Here is a 21,213-nt window from a genome sequence, read left to right as displayed (position 1 = left end):
ACATATGTTTTTTTTTTTTTGCATTGTGTTTCTTGCTTTAAAAAAATATATATATACATTCTCAACCTATCAGTATTTTAGAATAGCCTGTTCCACTATTACTTCAGCAATGGTATTAATAAAGACTGCTTGTAAGGCACATGGAGCTGATCACTGAGATCATTTATTTTTCTTTTATTTCTGTCTACTAAATGGAAAAGGACGAGCAAAATTATTAAAAAAAAAAAAAAAAGATTTGTGAGTTTGTGGATTAAGGTATCAAACCTTCAGCAGTTTTGCGGGTCCATAATACATTCATGAACCTAGTAAGAAGAAATAGGGCCATGTTATCCAAAAATCTGAAACAGTTTGATGGAAATCCCTACAAACTACAGGACTCCTTGGATCTGTTGCTGATATTTTCCCACAGATTTGTGCAGGGATTATAATGGGGGGAAATGCCATATTTTTTCCATTCATCTCAGACAAGTCAACTGAAATCAGGTTAAGATCTAGTTGGCTTGAATTTCAATCAATATGTTTCACCTGGTCTTATAAATGAATATTGGGGTCTAAATTCAGTAAATGAAGCCCAAATTTGAATGCCAAAATAAATGAACACTAAGCATTATTCTAGAAACAGCACTCTAACGTTGGGTGCAAATTCTAGGAATCCCCCAAACCCGCCAATGCCCCTCCCATGGTCACACCCCTGTTTCAGATCCATGCGTAAAAATTTATGCATGCATGCATAAGTACATAAGTATTGCCATACTGGAACAGACCGAAGGTCCATCAAGCCCAGCATCCTGTTTCCAACAGTGGCCAATCCAGCTCACAAGTACCTGGTAAGATCCCAATAGAATACTGACTAGGAAGATGTACGTGTAAATGAAAATTATTGCCAATTAGAGCCAATAACTAATTGTAAGTGGTCAATTATTGGCACAAATTGACTGCTTTTTCAATTAAATTACACACCCAAATTGAAAGCACACCCAAATTTTTATGCACAAGTTTGAGCGCCATGTATTGAATTTGGGGGTGGGAGTGGAATTCGGTACTAAAAGTGTTATATCTGCCCATTGTAATCAGCTCTTTCCTATCATGCTACTGGTATGGGAAGTTGATTTGCATGTATTTATCAATCCTAATCTATTCAGCATTACATGCAGTATTCTGCTTTGATGGTAAATCAGCAGATAATATTGCAAAACAGGTCTCATTATAGTGTGGAGCTGTGTTCATTTCCACTTCTGCATTACTGTTACAAAGATATAGGAGTTAAATCAGTGCTTCCCAAACCTGGTCCTTGAGGCACCCCAGCCAGTCAGGTTTTCAGGATATTCACAATGAATATGCATGAGACATATTTACACGCACTCCCTCTGTTACATGCAAATAGGTTTTCAGGATATCCACAATGAATATGCATGAGATACATTTTAATGAACTCCCTCTACACCATGCAAATAGGTTTTCAGGATAGCCATAATAAATATGCATTAGATATATTTGCATGCACTCCCTCCACTGCATGCAAATCTGTCTCATAAATAAATATTGTGGATATCATGAAAACCTGACTGGCTGGGGAGCCCCCAGGACCAGGTTTGGGAAGCACTGAGTTAAATACATTTTTTGATTCTACTTTTTGCAGAGGTGGTGGAAGAGAGTTAAATTAACAATCTCAAACTGTCTCTAAGATATTATACTGTTTGTGAGGCAGAATGAAGTTTTTGATTTCATGAGTTAGGTAACTGTATTATTCAAGAACTGTGATACTACAGTCATCTATCAATTGATATTCTTATGACAAAGATTATATTTCAACTACTCCTGAGGCTAGTGAAATTTCAATGTATCCAAAACAGTCATGACTTCATAGGGAAATTTTGGAAGAAGTATAGGGCAATATAAAGGGATGTACAACAAACATGAGTAAATGTAAAAAAAACCCCAAACAAATCCAAAAAACAAACATAAATATATGTGAACATCTCAAGGTTCTGAGGCTTTATAAAGTACTAAAAACCTGTGGCATTAGAATATCTTATGATTCTATCAGAGTCTAATGATTTATGCAGTATGCAGAGTAATTCCTTACATTATATATTACTTTGGTACAGCAGGAGTCAGTAGCCATTGGTTGGTGACTTTTGGTAAACTAATGTGCAGAAAAAGTCCATCTTTGATCACACTCCAAGATGAATGTAAGAAATCCTTTTCATTGTGATACATAAGTGCAACAGACTTTCAGCAGAAGTAGTAGCAAACAAACCAAAATAGTAGCAGAAATTAAGTAAAGTTAGGACTTGAATAAATGAGCCGTAGTAGCAGGCAAAGGGATAAAGAACACCAAAAACTGAGTAAAATCTGGTAGCGTAATAGGCAGGCACAGATATATGAAATGGTTGGTCTACTCTGTCCTTAGCTGGTAGCATGATGCTTCATTGCATTTTATTGTGCAAGGAATATAACCCAGAACTAGTCCATTGCATTTTATTCTGCAAGGAATATGACCCAGAACTAGTCCAGGGTGACTAATGATCTGTGGCAAAAGCAGAAGAAATATAGATACAGCAGTCTGTCAGGGAACTTATATTATTTAACATAAGCCGTGAATGTATGAAGTCCGGCAGGCCGCATTTAGGGGACCTTTTACTATGCTGCGTTAGGCGTTAACACTTGCCTAACAAGGCTTACAATGGTGTACCACACGATGTGCTCAGGCGCCTTGCAATAAGTAACACTTGCTAATGGCGCACTAAAAATATTTAGGTCCCTGTTTACTAAGGCGCATTAGCGTTTTTAACGCGCCTACAATTAGCATGCACGCTGTGTAGGCGCCTATAGGGATATTGTAGGCGATTACACAGTTAACGCTCCTACATGGTTAACACGCGTTAAAGACGCTAACGCGCCTATAATGCTGCTTAATAAACAGGGCCCCTAAATTTCTTGAGGGGGCATGACTGGGGGGGGGGGTGCTGAAAGGGGATGTTTCTATGCTAATCAATAAGTGTAGCTACATTACCACATGTTGATTAGTACAGAAATAGAATTGGAGCCCTTACCGCTCACGCGCTATTTTTAAAGCCCACAGTGTCCATTAATACAAAAAATAGAAAATCAGGCATTTTCTGGCTACAGTAAGACCACTTTTTGCTGCAGCTTAGTAAAATGGCCCCTTGTTATCTACAAGGCCAAGGTGAGTCTTTTTGCACACACTGTTTGCAAATGAGATCTGATAGCACATAAACAGTTGCTATATATTTTTGCAAAAGAAGATAAGCTAAACCTTCTTAATGCTTGCTTAAATTATTTTGTCGAAAAATGGCATGTGGGTATATTTTGCATATATTTTTGCACCAAATTCATAGCTGGTGTGCTGCTTTATATGATTTTGCATTGCAGCAGCTCAGCCCCTCCATTGCCTGCAAACAAGAGTAGCCCCCCTCCTGAACCGCCCTCCCCCAAGTTCATTGTCCTCCCGTATCCTGCATAGCCTTCCCCAAGCCTACCTTATCACCCATGGTATAGGCGAGACAGGAGTGATCCCCAATTGAAAACAAATGCATCTTGGTCTTTGAGTATCATACCACAGAGTCACTTAAATAAAGCTTTTCACACACCGCTGCTCTTCCTGAAAATTTGCTGATGAAAATTATGAAAACTAGCTGATGTGATTGAAATGCACTTGTTCTAAAATTATAGTCCTGCACAACACCCGGTTAATCTAAATTGTAAATTTCCGGTGTCCCTTTGGCCTTCCTTGCCTCTAAGACTTTCCCAGGAACAACTATCAATAGAAATGGGTTCCTAGCCCATTATAAACCATAAAGCTGTATGTCTCTGTTGATCACCCTCCCCTCACCTGTCCACACCCACCCTGTTAGAATACCAATGGTATACTTTGATGTCCCCATGCATACTTCCTACCCACCCCCATCCTCCCACCCTGTCAGACTGTCATAGCAATGCTTGAATGTTTTTCACTTATATACACTGTCAGCCAGGGGCGTATCTGGAATCCGGCGGTAGGGGGGGCCACAGCCAGAGAGGGGGGGCACATTTTTGCCTCCCTCCCCCCCGCCGCCGCCGCCTCTGCCTCTCTCCACCCCCTCCCCGCCGTCAACCCTCCCCCGCTGCTTACTTTTGCTGGCGCCGAGGTCCGACCCGCAATCTCCGTTTTTCGTCTTCCTCCGTGGCCATGCTTCCAGGAAGTAACGCTGCAGTGCTGATTCGTTGAATCCAGTTCGACGTCTGACGTCAGACGCCGAACTGGATTCAACGAATCAGCACTGCAGCATTACTTCCTGGAAGCATGGCCACGGAGGAAGACGAAAAACGGAGATTGCGGGTCGGACCTCGGCGCCAGCAAAAGTAAGCAGCGGGGGAGGGTTGACGGCGGGGAGGGGGGCCAGGGCGAAATCTGCGGGGGCCCAGGCCCCTGTGGCCCCACGCAGATACGCCCCTGCTGTCAGCTAGCACATTTGCTTATTTCCGATCTGACGAAGAAGGGCAACCTTCGAAAGCTAATCAAGAAATGTATTAAGTTATGTCCAATAAAAAAGGTATCATCTTATTTTCTTTTCCATGTTTTATTTTGTTTGATTTCTATTGATAACCTTAACAGTGGACTAACACGGCTACCACACTCCTCTACCCAGGAACAACTAGAATTTCTTATGGCTTCTGGCAGAGTTTCCCTTGTCTCCGCATTCTTCGCAGCTTCTTCAGGATGATTCTTATCTTCTTACTTTAGAAAAGAGAAGGCTTAATTTGTAGACAAAAAAAGAAGTGGAACTGTGGAGCAGCAGGCAGGTAGGCACTGGAAGCACTTGCAAAAGAACGTTTGGTTTAGGAAGCAGAATGGCTGTTCTCTTTTGCTATAGACTCACCTCAGCCCCTCCTCTTCCCTGAAGGCTGCCTGAAAAGGAGGGACTGGACCAGAACACCCCTGCTACCCTGGCATCTAAAAAGAAGCAGCAAAACTACTCCCAAGGCTGTTTCCCAAAATATTAAGCACTAAAAAAGATGTAACTCCATGAGTGGCACTTTTTTTTCATCAGAGCTGGACACCGATAGTACTGTTGTGTGTCATTAGAATAGTAAAACCCCATTCATTTTCCTGAGAGATCAAGACGAGAAACCCTCCTTCCCCTTTCACTTTTTCCTCATGGCAGTCCATCCTACAGCTGCCTCTTCAAATCCTGTCATGAATACCAACTTTTCACTTTACTAAACCTCTACTGGCCCTATTTTAAATACCAAGAAAATGTGGAAATACACTTCCTTTGTGGTATGGACCCCGGCAGCCTTTACTGCACATGATGCCAAAATCTGTATTAGGAGGGACATCCTTGATGATGTGAATAACATGAGAAAGGGCCTAACGAAGCTTGAAGAGTGGTCTAGAATTTGGCAACTTTAATGCTAAAAATGTAGGGTCATGTATTTGGGCTGCAAAAACCCTCAGGAGACATACAGTTTAGGTGTGAAGTACTTTTGTACACAAAAGAGGAGCAAGGATTAGGGTGTGGTGATCTTAAAGTGACCAACCATGTAAGAAAGAAGATGATGAAAGCTAGAAGGGTGCTTGGGTGCATAGGGGGAGGAATGGCCAGCAGGATGAAGGAGGTGATTATGCCTCTGAATAGTGAGACCTCATTTAGAGTACTGTATACAGTTCTAGAGATCGCATCTTCAAAAAGATATGAACAGAACAGAGTCAGTCCAGGGGGTGACTACTGAAATGGTCGGTGGTCTTTGTCATAAAGTGTATTGGGACAGACTAAAAGATCTCAATATGTATACTTTGGAAGAAAGGTGGGAGAGGGGGAGATATGAAAGAGACGCTCAAATACCTATGTGGTATAAATGCACAGGAGATGAGTCTCTTTCAATTGAAAAGAAGCAGTGGCATTCCTAGGGGCGCTGACACCCGAGGCGGATCGCCGATGCACCCCGCCCCCCGGGTGCAGCGCCCCCCCCCCGGAACAGCGCGCCCCCCCAGCAAAATAACCCCCCGGGTGCAGCGCGACCCCCCGCGAAAGACCCCCCCCCGGGTGCAAGCCGCTGGGGGGTGGGGGTGCCGCGCGCCTGTCGACTCTTCGTTTCCATGCTCCCTCTGCCCCAGAACAGGAAGTAACCTGTTCCGGGGCAGAGGGAGCATGAAAACAAAAGAGCCGACAGGCACGCGGCACCCCCCTAGTGGTGTGCACCCGGGGCGGACCGCCCCCCCCCTTAGTACGCCACTGAAAAGAAGTTCTGGAATGAGGGTGCATAAGATGAAGGTGAAAGGGGACAGACTCAGGAGTAACCTGAGGAAATACTTCTTAATGGAAAGGGTGGTGAATTTGTGGAATGGCATCCAGGAGGGGGTGGAGGAGATGAAGACTAGACCTGTCCCTTTGTCCAAGCAGCAAATAAAAGCATCTTACAAAATTCTACTTCCTGCATTGGAGTGTCTGTTGGTCAACCTCTACTTCAGTTTGGTTGCAGGAGAAAAGAGACATAGAGAGTTGGGTAATGCTGCACGGGAAGAAGAGCCACACAGAGATAATGGGGTACTACTGAAAGGAAAGAAGAGCCATATGGAGACAATTGGGTAATGCTGGATGGGGAAGAAGTGAGATGAGGTTATGGTAAGTAATGAGAATAGAGAGAGGGGGGTAATGGTAGATAGGGGAGAAGAGAGAGAGAGACACACACAGAGTAATGCTGGATGGGAGAGCAGATGGGATAATGCTAGATGTGGAGAGTAGAGAGAGGGAGATTGATTAATGCTGGAGGGGGGAAGAGGATGGGGCAATTCTGATTGTCAGGAGGAGAGACAGACAGATGAGATACTTCTTGGCAGGGGAAGAGAGAGGGAAAGAGCAGAGAGTAGATATGGGATGCAAGGGAAGAGATAGAAGAATAAATGAAAGACTGGGGAATAAGAGGAATGGGATGGCCTGGGTGAGGGAAAGATATGGAAAGCCATAGGTAGATGCAGTGAAAAAGGTAGATTGAAGACTTGATAGTAAGAATTAATAAAATCTTAATAGACAGAGAGGCAGAAAAGTAGAAAAAAGATCCGTGTCAGAGATGGATATAGTGGAAGAAAGCTAGTCAAAAAATGTATCGAATCAGTTCAATTAAAAAAAAATAATCTTATTTTCCATTTTATGCTTTTGTTTGTTAATTTGTAATGAAGTGATTGGAATGTGTCAGTTTGTGAAAATTACATCTGGTATCTTTATAGTTAGCACAGTACATTGGGACATGCATCACTATTTCTTATTCTTTGGTGCTGTACTGTATGCAGAGTCTGGCTTCCTGGGAGTTCAGTTTAATTTTTGTCTACTTATTTCTAATTTCAGTTTCTGGTTAGTTATTCTATGTGAGGCTCTATCTATATTTTTCATGTGTGAAAAAGGCATTGAATGATCAGTACTAATCCATGTTTTCCCAATAAGTGTATTGATGTTCTACTGCTCACTGTAATGTTTACAGTGCTTCCATTTCCTAGGTACACCCTTGTTGTGTGGGTGGACAAAGTAAAAAGGTGAATGTGCCTTCCTTTCTGCTGAGCAAGGCAAGGAAGGGGAGTGACAATCTGGGTGTGCCAGGGTTTTTTTTTTTTTGGTTGTTGTTGAGAGAGAAAGAGATCCTGTTGTTAACTATTTATCAGCACACCACTGGTTGCAGAGCTTCCAACTCACACTCTAGCATTGAAGAAAGACATTGCCCAATTAAAGATAACAACAGAGTGAATGAGAGGACACCATTGTAGTAGAGAAGGAATTTGTTGTGAGTCTTGTATGGCCCCATTTCATCTGCACAAACCCAGTTACAACCGGAATTCCTGAAGTTGTCCACAATTAAGCTATACGCTATTATTTTAGAGACAATAAAGGAGGTCAGTGTGAAACTTTCAAGTCAAATAGAATTTGTTTTCAACAAGTTAAGACTTCTGTGAATAGTACTTATTCCATAGAGGCTGAGACCAAAGAATGCAAAAAACATTTGGAAGTGCTTGAACAGAATATTGATAAGGTCTAGGCGTGTCACAGTTCATTAGTGAAAGGAAACTTGCACTTACTGTACAGAATAAAGTGGAATTGTTGGAAATGCTGTACAGACATATAATGTTTGTTTAACTTTCCTAAATTTAAAGGGACTTTTTTTTTATTATTATTAAGGTGTGCTAAAATATGGGCTTAGCATGTTTTAATGTTGGACATTCCCATGCACTAAGTCCATATTTAAGGCACTGGTATCAGGCCCTACATTTTTATGATTGTGTTACATTTTTAGTGTTTTTTTATTGTTCTTGTATTGGTGATACCATACTCTTTTCTGCTCAATTGTTTTATTGACAAATATATTGGAATTTCAATAAATAGATATTAAACTAAAAAGTATATGTGGTGTCACTGAAGATATGTATAACTGGTGCTGCATACAATAAATAGGCTTGTTTTATAAATGTGAATGCACAAAAAAAACTGTATCACAGTAGTAACATACAATGTAAATGGTACTATATCATGTGCATACATGATTTTATAAACAGTGATAACTTATTTGTGTGTAGTACCACTTATATGCCACATTTTATAAATTTGTTTGCAAAGTGACTGACAGGGAGTGGGAGTCCTCCAGTTGCATTGCTGCCAGTGGGGGGCAGTGCTTCAATATTGTGTTTTCAATTGCTAGGGATAGGCAGGTTCCATGGAGTCCTGCAGAGCTTGCTTGTCCCTCACTATTGCAAAGTAGATGCTATGGGATCTGGATTCATTTCCACCTTTCTTTTGCTAGTCACACCTCAGAATGGCACAGCACAATATCGTTTCTCCTTAGGTTCCTGCTACCTCTCTTCTTTTTTTCTCTTCTCTAAGACACTCATTTCATTCTTGGTAGACTCACTGAGTCACTCCTCACACTTCAGGTTTCTCTTCTGGGACTTATTAGAAGACAGACCTCTGAGACAGTGGACACTTTTTATATTGTCCCCAGACCACCTTGGCTCTCATTGCCCTGGCACTCTATTACAGCCTCAGCACCATTAAAGAATGTTGGATATGGAAGGACAAAATCCATCCCTTGTACACAGAGTTTTATACTGTCATTGCATCTCTTGCACCTCCGTCTTAAAGCAGGTTATTTGATAATACATTCCCAGTCTCACAAACTGTCAGCACAGATTAAATTAGTCTCTGAAGCCAGCACTAATGAGGTGACCTTTTGACACAGATATTAAAAGCTAAAATATTAGTTTCCTTGTCATTCCTTTGCCACATTTTCAGAATGTATTCATTTGAGACCCTGTTCACTAAGGTGCCAATAGACATCTCATTTTAGGTGCCACAGAAGGACATGCTTAGGGCCTTATTGTATAAAGGTTATGATCCTAAATTTATGCTCCTACAATTTATACTCCTAAATTTACATTCCTAAATTTATGCTCCTAAATTGCAAGCATAATCTATGCTCCAAAATAGATTAAACTCATAATTTAGGAGCATAAATTTAGGATCATAAATTATGCTCATAAATTTAACAGCATAAATTTTAGGAGCGTAAATTATGTTCATAAATTTAGGAACATAATTTTTAGGAGTGTAAATTTAGAAGCATAACCCTTATAAAATAAGGCCCATAGCATTCAGTTCTATAACGGCTTAAGGACGCACCTAAGCCTTTATAGAAAAGTAGTGCAAAGCCGCATCAGTGTGCCAAAAGGTGGGCATGTCCACTTACAACAGGTCAATGGCTAGCACAAGTTGGCATGCCTGTGTACCATGCAACAAGCACAACTGACACTAAAGGGTTCTTTAACTATTCTATGGTAAAAAATGGCTTTCTTCCCGCACACTAAGGCCATTTTTATCCCAGCTGAAAAAAATTACCTTTTTCTTTTTTTTCTATTAATGCCCATATATTAATGTTGCCATTAGTGCATGTACAAGACAAGGGGGTGGAAGCGAAACCAAGTCCAAAAGATCAGTGCAGACCAGGAGTAAGAGCGTCCAAACTGTTTATTAACCCAAAAGACCCTACACGGACCATGTTTCGGCAACAAGCCTTCCTCAGGTATAAGAAGTCAAATGATAATATATTTTTGGGGGGTTTTATATTCTCTGTGGTACTGTTGAATTCCAAACATACTGGTATGTATGGGCTTCCCTTCTCATACTTCAACCACCATTTTTAATGTTTATTTTTTTTTCTTTCACTCATTTTATCACGTTTCATTCTATTCTTTCTTGATAGTGATGGTGTTTGCATTACTATTTTACATTTATGTACCTGTGCTTACAACCATCTTTTACAATTATGATGTTCGTATTATTTGAGTTTTACATTTATGTACCTTGGTTTATAATCGTTTTAATTTGTATTATCATTTGACTTCTTACACTATTATATTGTGTGTGTTTTTATTTACCTTTTTGATTTTAATTTTGGTTTTTATGTTTTTAGACCCCTGAGTAGAGGAGTGTGGTAGCCGTGTTAGTCCACTCTTAAGGTTATCAATAGAAATCAAACAAAATAAAACATGGAAAAGAAAATAAGATGATACCTTTTTTATTGGACATAACTTAATACATTTCTTGATTAGCTTTCGAAGGTTGCCCTTCTTCCTCAGATCGGAAATAAGCAAATGTGCTAGCTGACATGACTTCACAGTAAGAATCCTGAAAGGTAACTTTAAAACCATACAAGAATGTAAGACCTTTGAAGTCAGAATGATTGAATATTTTAACACCCAACAGAAAGGACTTAACAAGGATCTGGGATTCCTAGCCCATTATAAACCATAAACTGTATGTCTCTGTTGATCACCCTCCCCTCACCTATCCACACCCATCCTGTTAGAATATCAATGATATGCTTTGATGTCCCCATGCATACCTCCTACCCACCCCCATCCTCCCACCCTGTCAGACTGTCATAGTAATGCTTGAATGTTTTCACTTATATACACTGTCAGCTAGCACATTTGCTTATTTCCGATCTGAGGAAGAAGGGCAACCTTCGAAAGCTAATCAAGAAATGTATTAAGTTATGTCCAATAAAAAAGGTATCATCTTATTTTCTTTTCCATGTTTTATTTTGTTTGATTTCTATTGATAGACCCCTGAGGAAAGCTTGTTTGTTACATTTGTACCCCACGCTTTCCCACTCATGGCAGGCTCAATGTGGCTTACATGGGGCAATGGAGGGTTAAGTGACTTGTCCAGAGTCACAAGGAGCTGTCTGTGCTTGAAGTGGGAATTGAACTCAGTTCCTCAGGACCAAAGTCCACCACCCTAACCACTAGGCCACTCCTCCACTGCCAAAACATGGCACGTGTAGGGTCTTTTGGGTTAATAAACAATTTGGATGCTCTTACTCCTGGTCTGCACTGGTCTTTTGGACTTGGTTTCGCTTCCACCCCCTTGTCTTGTACTTTCTTTCTTTCATTCTTTCTGTGGAAGTTGTGGATCCCCTTTTTCCCTTTTTTGCCATTACTGTAAGGCCATTTTGAAAAATTACCACATATGCACTTACTGCCAGCCATTTTGTAGGTGGTAAGGGTCCACATGCTATTATTGTGCTAACTAGTTAGTACTCAGTAATGTAGCTGTGCTAACTGATTAGTAAAAGAATAGCTACTCTCTGCCCCCAGACACACTCACTCAAAAAAAGCTTTAAAATATTTTCTAGAAAGTTGGCACGTGCACTGTGCACATATGGCACTTATCACAGGGTGCTTCAATGCATCCCACGGTATGCCATTTTAAGCTTCATTAGTCATGCATTAGAGCCTAACACAGCTTAATAATAAATCCCTAAATGATTTAGGTACACTATTTATAGATTAGCACCTAGCCCTTACACTCATAACTGCCAATTATTAATGCCAATCGTACGCATAAATGCTACTACTCTATAAACTGGGCATACTGTTGACACCTAACTTTGACACCAGCTTATGGAATTGCCTTTCATGCATTGTCCTATATACGTAAAATGGGAGAAAATACATGACCCTAAGTGCCCACTTTAAAGTTTATTTTACCATGGATGAAAGTATCTTCTGCATTGAAATAGACCCTGGAGAGCAAATAGTTTTTCCAGTACCTTGTTACTGGTCAGAACCACAAGAACAGGATACATTTTGGACTAGTTCTGCTACTTGTGATCAGCTGTGCAAGCAGCATTATTGTTCTGTCCCGAGAGCATTGGGCCACAAAGGTGTTTCCCAGCACTCCTGAGCTCCTTTAAAGGGGCCAGCAACCCCTATTTCCTCCTCCCCCAATGGCCATGCAAAAGCCTGACCCTCCCTCAAAGCCCCCTCCAATCCTCTCAATTCCAAACCCCACTCCTGAAGCACCCTTCAATCAAGAACTCCACAAAACTTCGAATTCCAACCTCCTCCCATGCCAGAGGCCTCCTACCTTTTAAATCCCTGATGTCTAATGAGGTTAGGGTAGCAGCGAAACTTCTTGCTCATGCCCCTTGCTAGCAAATGGTAAGGATGTTCATTACAAGCTGTGTTACAGAATTTACATAGCAATGAGACACCCAATATTCAAAGTGATTTAAGTGGGCAGGAAAGGCTCCTGCCCACTTAAATCCCTCATGGCTGCTCAACCACCAACATTCAGCAGCATTTAACCGGGCAATGCCACTGAATATCGGCTCTGACTGGTCATTAGAAAAGTGGGCAGGTTGGGGTTGGTACATGAGGAAGAGTTGGGGAGAAGCCAGTAGTTATGTGGGTGCCGGCAATATTTGGTACTGGCACCCACATAGCTAACCAGGAGAATTTAGCACTGCTCAGCCACTTAGTTGTATGCATGCTGGATGAATATCGTCTGGGACCCACATAACAAAATCCTGAGCCACTCCGATCCCCCACCCATCTCCTCCCATTTCTCCTCCATGTAGGTCCCTGGTGGTCCAAAGGGGGCGGTGGGGGCAAGAGTGAAGTCCACTTGCTCCTGCCCCTAGTGGCTGTGACTCCAAAATGGCTGCCACAACCTCTAGCAACAGCTTTGTGGCAGATTGTGGCACTTCGGTAATACCGCAGGGCTAACATGAGAGGTTGTGGCAGCCATTATAGAGAGACAGCCACTAGGAGCACAAGCCACTGGGGGGGGGGAGGGTTTATCTTGGTCAGGGGGAGGGGTTGGGAGGGGGCTTGGTGTTGCTGGGGAGGGGAAGGTGGATTGGAGTGACTGAGGATTTTTTTTTTGTTATGTGGGTCCCAGACAACACTCAGTTGGGGGCCCTCATAACTGTCTTATTTGGGCCCTGGCTGAATATCAACTGAGACCTGCTTAAACTCCGTCAGCCAGCATAACTTAAATTAGTACAGAATATTCAGTGCTGGACATGACACGACACTGAATATCTGTGGCTAATTTAGCCAGTGACCGTTAGCATTTTAAAAAATGCTGACAGTCACTGCCTGAATTTTGACACAGACGTGTTTTGCATGCATTTGCATATTTTGCATCTTTTCATACTACGTACCCTGTTGTTATGGCACTGAAGCTTGCTAGAACCCCTTAACACACATTAATTGGCAAATAACTCATGGTATAGCCATGATGTAGCTTGATAACTATCCTCTAATTCCCTTACAAATACACATGGGGCATGGAAAATTATAGAATAAAAAAATAGAGCTGTTTGGTTAGTGAATATTATGCATGCAAGTGTTACAAAAGCTTTGAGTACTGTTGCATGCAAAATAAGAATTAAAAGAAAGACTCCATTTTTAAGTATTACATGAACATTTGTGAATTTTGTGGTAAATGAGTCCAAATGTAACTCCCTGAGCACTGCTTTTTTTTCTTTCTTTTTTCTCGTGTGCCTCAGAAAGAGGAGTTACTGAAGTGCTACCGGGTTTGGTCAAAGAGGAGGTCAGATATATTGTTCTGGCTATGTAGTTTAATTTATCTCTGCCTTCTCTGATACTCTGCTGATACATACAACCCTTCACTTTCCTCAGATTTCTGAGCACAGTGCAGTGAAATTTTATGATATGGCAGTGAACTCTCAGGAAAGTGAGCGCTGTACTGTGACACTTCCAGACTCAATATTATTATTTTTTTAAAGATACAAGAATAGACATTCCACTGCCGTGGCATTTGCAACACTATTAAACTGTACAGCCTAGATCTCCCTAGTGTGCCAGAAAGACTCCAACTGTGGCAAAATAACTTCAAAACTACATTTTAATTTTAAAGGAAAAATTGCAATGGTAAGGGTGTACTTCTAGTAAGTTTACTTTTGTGGAAAGTGTTTTTCCTCTCACAGACTTTGTCTTATTCGATTTGTATTGCAGCTTAATTTTCATATGTTGGCTTGCATTCATAAGAAAAAAAAAGAAAAGAAATGTTGGTCTGTTGAATTAGGAGTGCAAAATAGCATCATCATCATTTGAGCAGTATCTGTAATGTTTTATTTCCTAATGAAAGACGGCAGAGGTCCAATAATAATATGAATTGTTAGATCTCTCAGCAGTTTGATATTGCCGATTAGTGTACTGGTTTGGCAGGCGAATGAAATGATGCCTACATTTGTTTTACTTTCCTGAAGAAAAAAAGAAGTTGTTTTGGATTGAGTGCTGTCACAATAAGTTATTGCAGTCAAGAATGGATGGTGGACTGTAAAGGAGCCAATACATACACACACAAGATTAAAGTATGCCATATCTAATGCTCGAGGCAATAAGCCTTACCAGTAAACCTTTTCACCTTTCTAGAGTTTTTATTCCAGCGCTGTCAAGTCTGATGGCAGTAAATGCCACCTTTAGTGAATCATAAGCCTTAATATTTTACCAGGAATAGGTAAGTATTAATCAATGTATATAGGTTGCAGAAGGATCCAGAAAACAGAACACCCAAAAATGACTTTCAAGCAGCCAAGGGAACATTCAAGTGAATGCTACATGCTACAATAAAAGAAGTGCGTATGTTGGGAAGCTCATGAATTGCTATAGACTTTTTTAAAAAAAGGTATTTGGGGATAATCTTATAAAGTGCAGCAAAATCCTGGGTGCTAAAAGCAAATTCTGTAATGGGATCTGAGTGCCCAGATTCCATTATAGAATACTAGTGCAAGTTTATGTTGATGTTTATGTTATTAAAATTTGATATACCACCATTCTTGACATGCAGATCATAGCGGTTTACAAAACATATAAAACCATCAGTCAAAGGACTTTGGAGAAGAACATCAATAAATTCATACCTCAAGGAGAAAAGAATAACATTAAAACAAATCAAGTCAAGGGAGTATTAATGTGGACTCTGTGACCATGACCTGGTAAAAATAAAGGGGCAACCCCAAAAGCTAACTAAAAAAAATGTTTGTTTGTTTGTTTAGCAGGACTTTAAATCTATCAAATGTTAATTTTGTTCATATAACAGATAGAAGGTCATTCTATAATTGGGGAGCCATGCAAAAAAAAAGTGAAATTTCTTTTGGATTCATAGGTTCAAGTTTATTTCAGATTTACTAACTTGCCCATTAGCCCCCTGATTCTATAAAAGTCACCAAAATTTGTGTGTGCAAATTTAGGTGCAATCCTGATTTGTGTGTGTGCAATTTAATAGAACAATTAGTGCCAATAATTGGATTTTTAAAAAGCAATTATTGGCACAAATTAGAATTAATTGGGACTTACTTGCGTAAAGTTATGCACAGGATCTGCACCTAAAATTTATGCACAGCCCATAAAAGGGGGTGCGTAAATGGAAGAATCATGGGCGCTTTGGAGCAAATCAGGGGCGTGGTTTTGAGTTATGCATGTAATTGTATTATAATGGTGCTCCATGCATAAATTTAAGCACGGGTATTTCCACCACATTTTCATTGCAAATGGCAGTGTCTAAATTTACATATGACCTCTCCACATAAGCATTATTTCTATAAACTACACTGAACTTAAGCACGGCTTACAGAATGCCACTTAAGCAGGTGTTTTGGGTGCCAATTTTGTAGGTGCCATATATAGAATCTAGCCCAAGACATACTAAGGAAACGGCTTACAATCTAATAGAAGAATCAAGTAACAAGAGGGTGCAGCATTAAGAAAACATGACAAGATTTGATAGGAAGGTTCAAACTATAATAATAGATAGGATAAGGGGAGGACAGTACATGAGGGTGTATGTTTGTGCATCCAGGATTCACTTCTATAGCTAGCTGAAAGTTACTAGTCAAACGTATCTTAAAAAAGGAAAGTCTTGAGGTCAGTTCTGAATTGATCTAATAACGATTATAGTCTGATATGGGCAAGCAATAAATTCCACAATTTGAGGCCTTGGACAGCAAAAATTGAATGTCTAGTGGACCTCTAGACAATTTCCCTATAGTTGGGCACTACAAAGCAGTTTTGCTGGGCTATCTGAGTGTCCTAGGTTTATGACAAGGCATCAGGTAGCATTAGAGATATGCTGGTTCACCTGAAGAGTATATTTTGAAGACTAGTAAGAGTATCTTGTATGTGATGTGATGGGAAAGAGGTAGTTAGTGTGCATTTTTTAAATGAGGGTGATGTATTCATATTTCCTTACTTTGTTGCTGACCCTGATTGCAGTGTTATGAATTAGTTGAAGGCTACCAATCCTATGGCAAGCAGTGGCTTCCCCTGTGCCCATCTCAATAACAGACTATGGATTTTTCCTTCAGGAACTTGTCCAGATACGCTAAGTGCCGTTACCACATCCGCCGTCATTGAGTTCAAGAGCTTAACTATTCTTTGAGGCATCATAATATTTTTGGTCTTATTTTGCATCCCTTCCCTAATAATTCCTAGCATCCTTTTTGCTTTTTTGGCACACTGGGCAGAAGATTTCAGCGTATTTCAGGGCTCTGTTCTTTCCTGGTATTCTTCTTATCTCTCCCAGCATACCTTTAGTGTATACTCTAGTGGATCCTCCTCTACTTCTATCCCACTGTCAGTTGGAGTCCCTCAGGGATCTGTCCTGGGACCTCTTCTTTTCTCCATCTATACTTCTTCCCTTGGTACTCTGATCTCATCCCATGGTTTTCAGTATCATCTTTATACTGATGACTCCCAGATCTACCTCTCCACACCAGAAATCTCAGCCAAAATCCAGGCCAAAGTATCAGCCTGCTTGTCTGACATTGCTGCCTGGATGTCTCAGCGCCATCTGAAACGAAACATGACCAAGACTGAGCTTCTCATCTTTCCCCCTAAATCAACCTCTCCTCCCCCCACCTCATTCTCTATTTCTGTGGATAACACTCTCATCCTTCCTGTCTCATCAGCTCATAACCTTGGGGTCATCTTCGACTCCTCCCTCTCCTTCTCTGCACATATTCAGCAGACTGCTAAAACCTGTCGTTTCTTTCTCTATAATATCAGCAAAATTCGCCCTTTCCTTTCTGAGCACACTACCAGAACCCTCATCCACACTCATATCACCTCTCGCTTAGACTATTGCAACTTGCTTCTCACAGGTCTCCCACTTAGTCATCTTTTTTGTCCTCTTCAATCTGTTCAAAATTCTGCTGCATGACTAATATTCCTCCAGTGTCGTTATGCTCATATTAGCCCTCTCCTCAAGTCACTTCACTGGCTTCCTATCCATTTCCATATGCAGTTCAAGCTCCTCTTATTGACCTATAAGTGCATTCACTTTGCAGCTCCTCAGTACCTCTTCACCCTGCAGCTCCTCAGTACCTCTCCACTCTCATCTCTCTCTACATTCCTCCCCGGGAACTCCATTCACTGGGTAAATCTCTCTTATCTGCACCCTTCTCCTCCACTGCTAACTCCAGACTCCGTTCCTTTTATCTTGCTGCACCATATGCCTGGAATAGACTTCCTGAGCCGATACGTCAAGCTCCATCTCTGGCCGCCTTCAAATCTAAGCTAAAAGCCCACCTTTTTGATGCTGCTTTTAACTCCTAACCCTTATTCACTTGTTCAGAACACTTATTTTATCATCCTTACTTTAACATTCCCTTATCTCTTGTTTGTCCTGTTTGTCTGTCCTAATTAGGTTGTAAGCTCTATCGAGCAGGGACTGTCCAAGTGTACAGCACTGCATACATCTAGTAGCGCTTTAGAAATGATAAGTAGTAGTAGTCTATAATGATACCTAGATCTTTTTCGTGAGTGCTTGCTCCTAAGATGGATCCTAGCATCAGATAACTATGATTATTATTCTCTATGCGCATCATTTTGCATATAGAGAAGGTTTTAGATACATAGGAGCATGGGGTAATACGTGGAAAAACAACAGGCTGTACTGTAATGATGGGCTACATCTTTTTGTGATGGGAAAAAGGATCCTTGTGGAGAAATTCAGACAATATGTTTCTAGACATTTAAATTAGAGGGTGGGGGTGACAAAAGGAAACAAGGGATTTTCGAAAGTCACCCCCAAAATAAACATGATGGCAGAGGGAAAGGTCATGTAAATATAGTAAACCACCTAAACTCACTAAGCACATGGAAAGCTATGCGTACAAATGCTTGTAGTCTAAGTAAAAAGGTTCAAGACTTGCAAGCCCTGATGTTTGAAGAAAACTTGGATATTGTTGCTATATTGTGGATGTCTGTCAAAGTGCCTTGCTCAGACAAATGGTGACGGAACCACGAGGGAAGGGTCAATGCTGGATCTAGTGCTCACGAATGGGGGTAGTGTTTCCAATATCCAGGTGGGTGCCCACCTATGTAATAATGATCATCACATTGTATGGTTTGAAATAAGGGTGAAGACGGAGTGCGGATGCACAAAACTCAAAGTACTGGATTTCAGACATACTGATTTTGATAAAATGGGGAGGTGCAGAAGATGTGGAAAAACAGTGGTCCAAGCTAAAGGCTGCTCTAAATATGGCGACTGATCTTTTTGTGAGGAAATTAAACAAAAACAAGCAGGAAGCCTATATAGTTCTCCAACAAGTAGCTGAAAAAATAAGAGCAAAAAAAGCTTTGTTCAAGAAATACAAAAGAACGCAAGATTATCGGATTAAACTCAAAGAAGCGAAGAGGGAAATATGGCTAGCGAAAGCGTGAGAGGAAGAAAAAATGGCTAAAGATGTAAAGAGAGGTGACAAGACCTTTTTCAGCATTGTTCAGGAAGATTGGGGGGTGCCCAATGTAAAGTCGATTTTTTTTAAATTTTCCAGAGGTGATCTGGGAAATTATAGACCAGTGAGCATAACGTCGGTACCGAGCAAAATGGTAGAGACTATTATAAAGAATAGAATTACAGAGCATATTCAAAAGCATGGATTAATGAGACAAAGCCAACATGGATATAGTGAAAGGAAATCTTGCCTCACCAATCTATTACATTTCTTTGAAGGGGTGAACGAACATGTGGATAAAGACGAGTTGGTCAGTATTGTGTATCTGGATTTTCAAAAGGCATTTGACAAAGTACCTTATGAAAGACTTCAGAGGAAATTTTAGAGTCATGGGATAGGAGGTAGTGTACTTTTGTGGATTAAAAACTGGTTAAAAAAATAGAAAACAAAGAGTAAGGTTAAATGGTCAGTATTCTCAATGGAGAAGGGTAAATAATGGAGATCCCAGGGATCTGTGCTGGGACTGTTGCTTTTTAACATATTTATAAATGATCTAGAGATGGGAGTAACTAGTGAGGTAATTAACACAGTTTTTCAAAGTTATTAAATTGCAAGAGGATTGTGAAAAATTTCAAGAAGACCTTATGAGACTGGGAGTCTGGGCATTCAAATGGCAGATGACGTTTAATGTGAGCAAGTGCAAAGTGATACATGTGGGAAAGTGGAACTCAAACTATTGCTACATAATGCAAGGTTCCACATTAGGTGTCACCAACCTGGAAAGGGATCTAGGTGTCATCATTGATGATACGTTGAAACCCTCTGCTCAGTGGGTGGTGGCAGCTAAGAAATCAAATAGAATGTTAGGTATTATTAAGAAAGGAATGAAAAACAAAAATGAGGATGTTATAATGCCTTTGTATTGCTCCATGGTGCGACCGCACCTTGAATGTTGTGTGAAATTCTCAAAAAAGATGTGGAGGGGCATAATCGAAGGGGGCGTCCATCTTTAAGGACGTCCATCTTTGAGAACATCCCCGCGATGGGGTGGTACGAACTGTATTTTCGAAACGAAAGATATGGATTTGGTCCTTTCTGAGATGGACGTTTTATTTTTTAGCGATAATGGAAACTAAAAATGCCCAGCTCAGAAACGTCCTAATCCAATCCATTTGGTCGTGGGAGGGACAAATGTACAACACTACCATAGCTCTTAGGGGTGAAGGGGGCAACTACATGAGGGCACAGTGGGTTTTAGAGGCCTCCCATTTACCACCACAAGTTTTACAGGTGGGGTGGATGGGCCTGGGCCTGGGTCTGCCTGCCTGAATTGTACTGCAGTACCCACTAAACGTGCTCCAGGGACAGGACCTGTTGCTGCTGTATATCCTTGGCATAGCAGTTCACACCTGAAGACTAATCTCACTGAAAATGCCCTTTATTTGAATAAGCACGTTTACTCACAGTTAACTGCAGATCAGAGGTTGTGCCCCACTGGCAACGAGTCTCCCTGGTACTGAGATTAGCAGTAGGTCCGAGCTGGCAGAATGGTGTACAATGCCATCTTTCAGCAACATTCAAGGTAAGAACTAAGTGCTGTAGCGTGGCTAACACATGAAAGGGTCTTACAAAAATGGCCACTACCTCATTGACTACTGGAAACATAACAGGGCACACTCTGACCCAGTAAGCAGAGGGAAGAGCACCATGGGAGTAGAGCCTACAACTACCAACATCGTGAGTATTTAACACAAGCTAGTGGAATCATAGATCCCAATACCCTACACCCACTACAATGCATTGCTGATGTGACTCTGCAGTGCCCAAAAGGTGACACACTCACCCGAGACCCACATCAGAACCAGGGAAAGGCTGTCAGAGGATAGAACACATTCTGCTGTCATGGAGGTGGGTACGGCATTTGAGGCTGGCATACAGGCTGGGAAAAAAGTTTTTAAAGTGTTTTTTTTGGTGGGAGGGGGTTAGTGACCACTGGGGGAGTCAGGGGTGGTCATCCCCGATTCCCTCCGGTGGTCATCTGGTCAGTTGGGGCACTTTTTTGGGACTTGGACCTGAAAAAAAGGGTCCAAATAAAGCGGACCAAATTCTCATCAAAAACGCCCTTCTTGTTTCGATTATCAGCTAAAGACACCCATCTGTCCTTGGCCGATA

Source organism: Microcaecilia unicolor, chromosome 6, assembly GCF_901765095.1.
Source record: "Microcaecilia unicolor chromosome 6, aMicUni1.1, whole genome shotgun sequence".
In the NCBI taxonomy this organism is placed as follows: Eukaryota; Metazoa; Chordata; class Amphibia; order Gymnophiona; family Siphonopidae; genus Microcaecilia; species Microcaecilia unicolor.
This window is presented reverse-complemented; position numbering follows the sequence as displayed.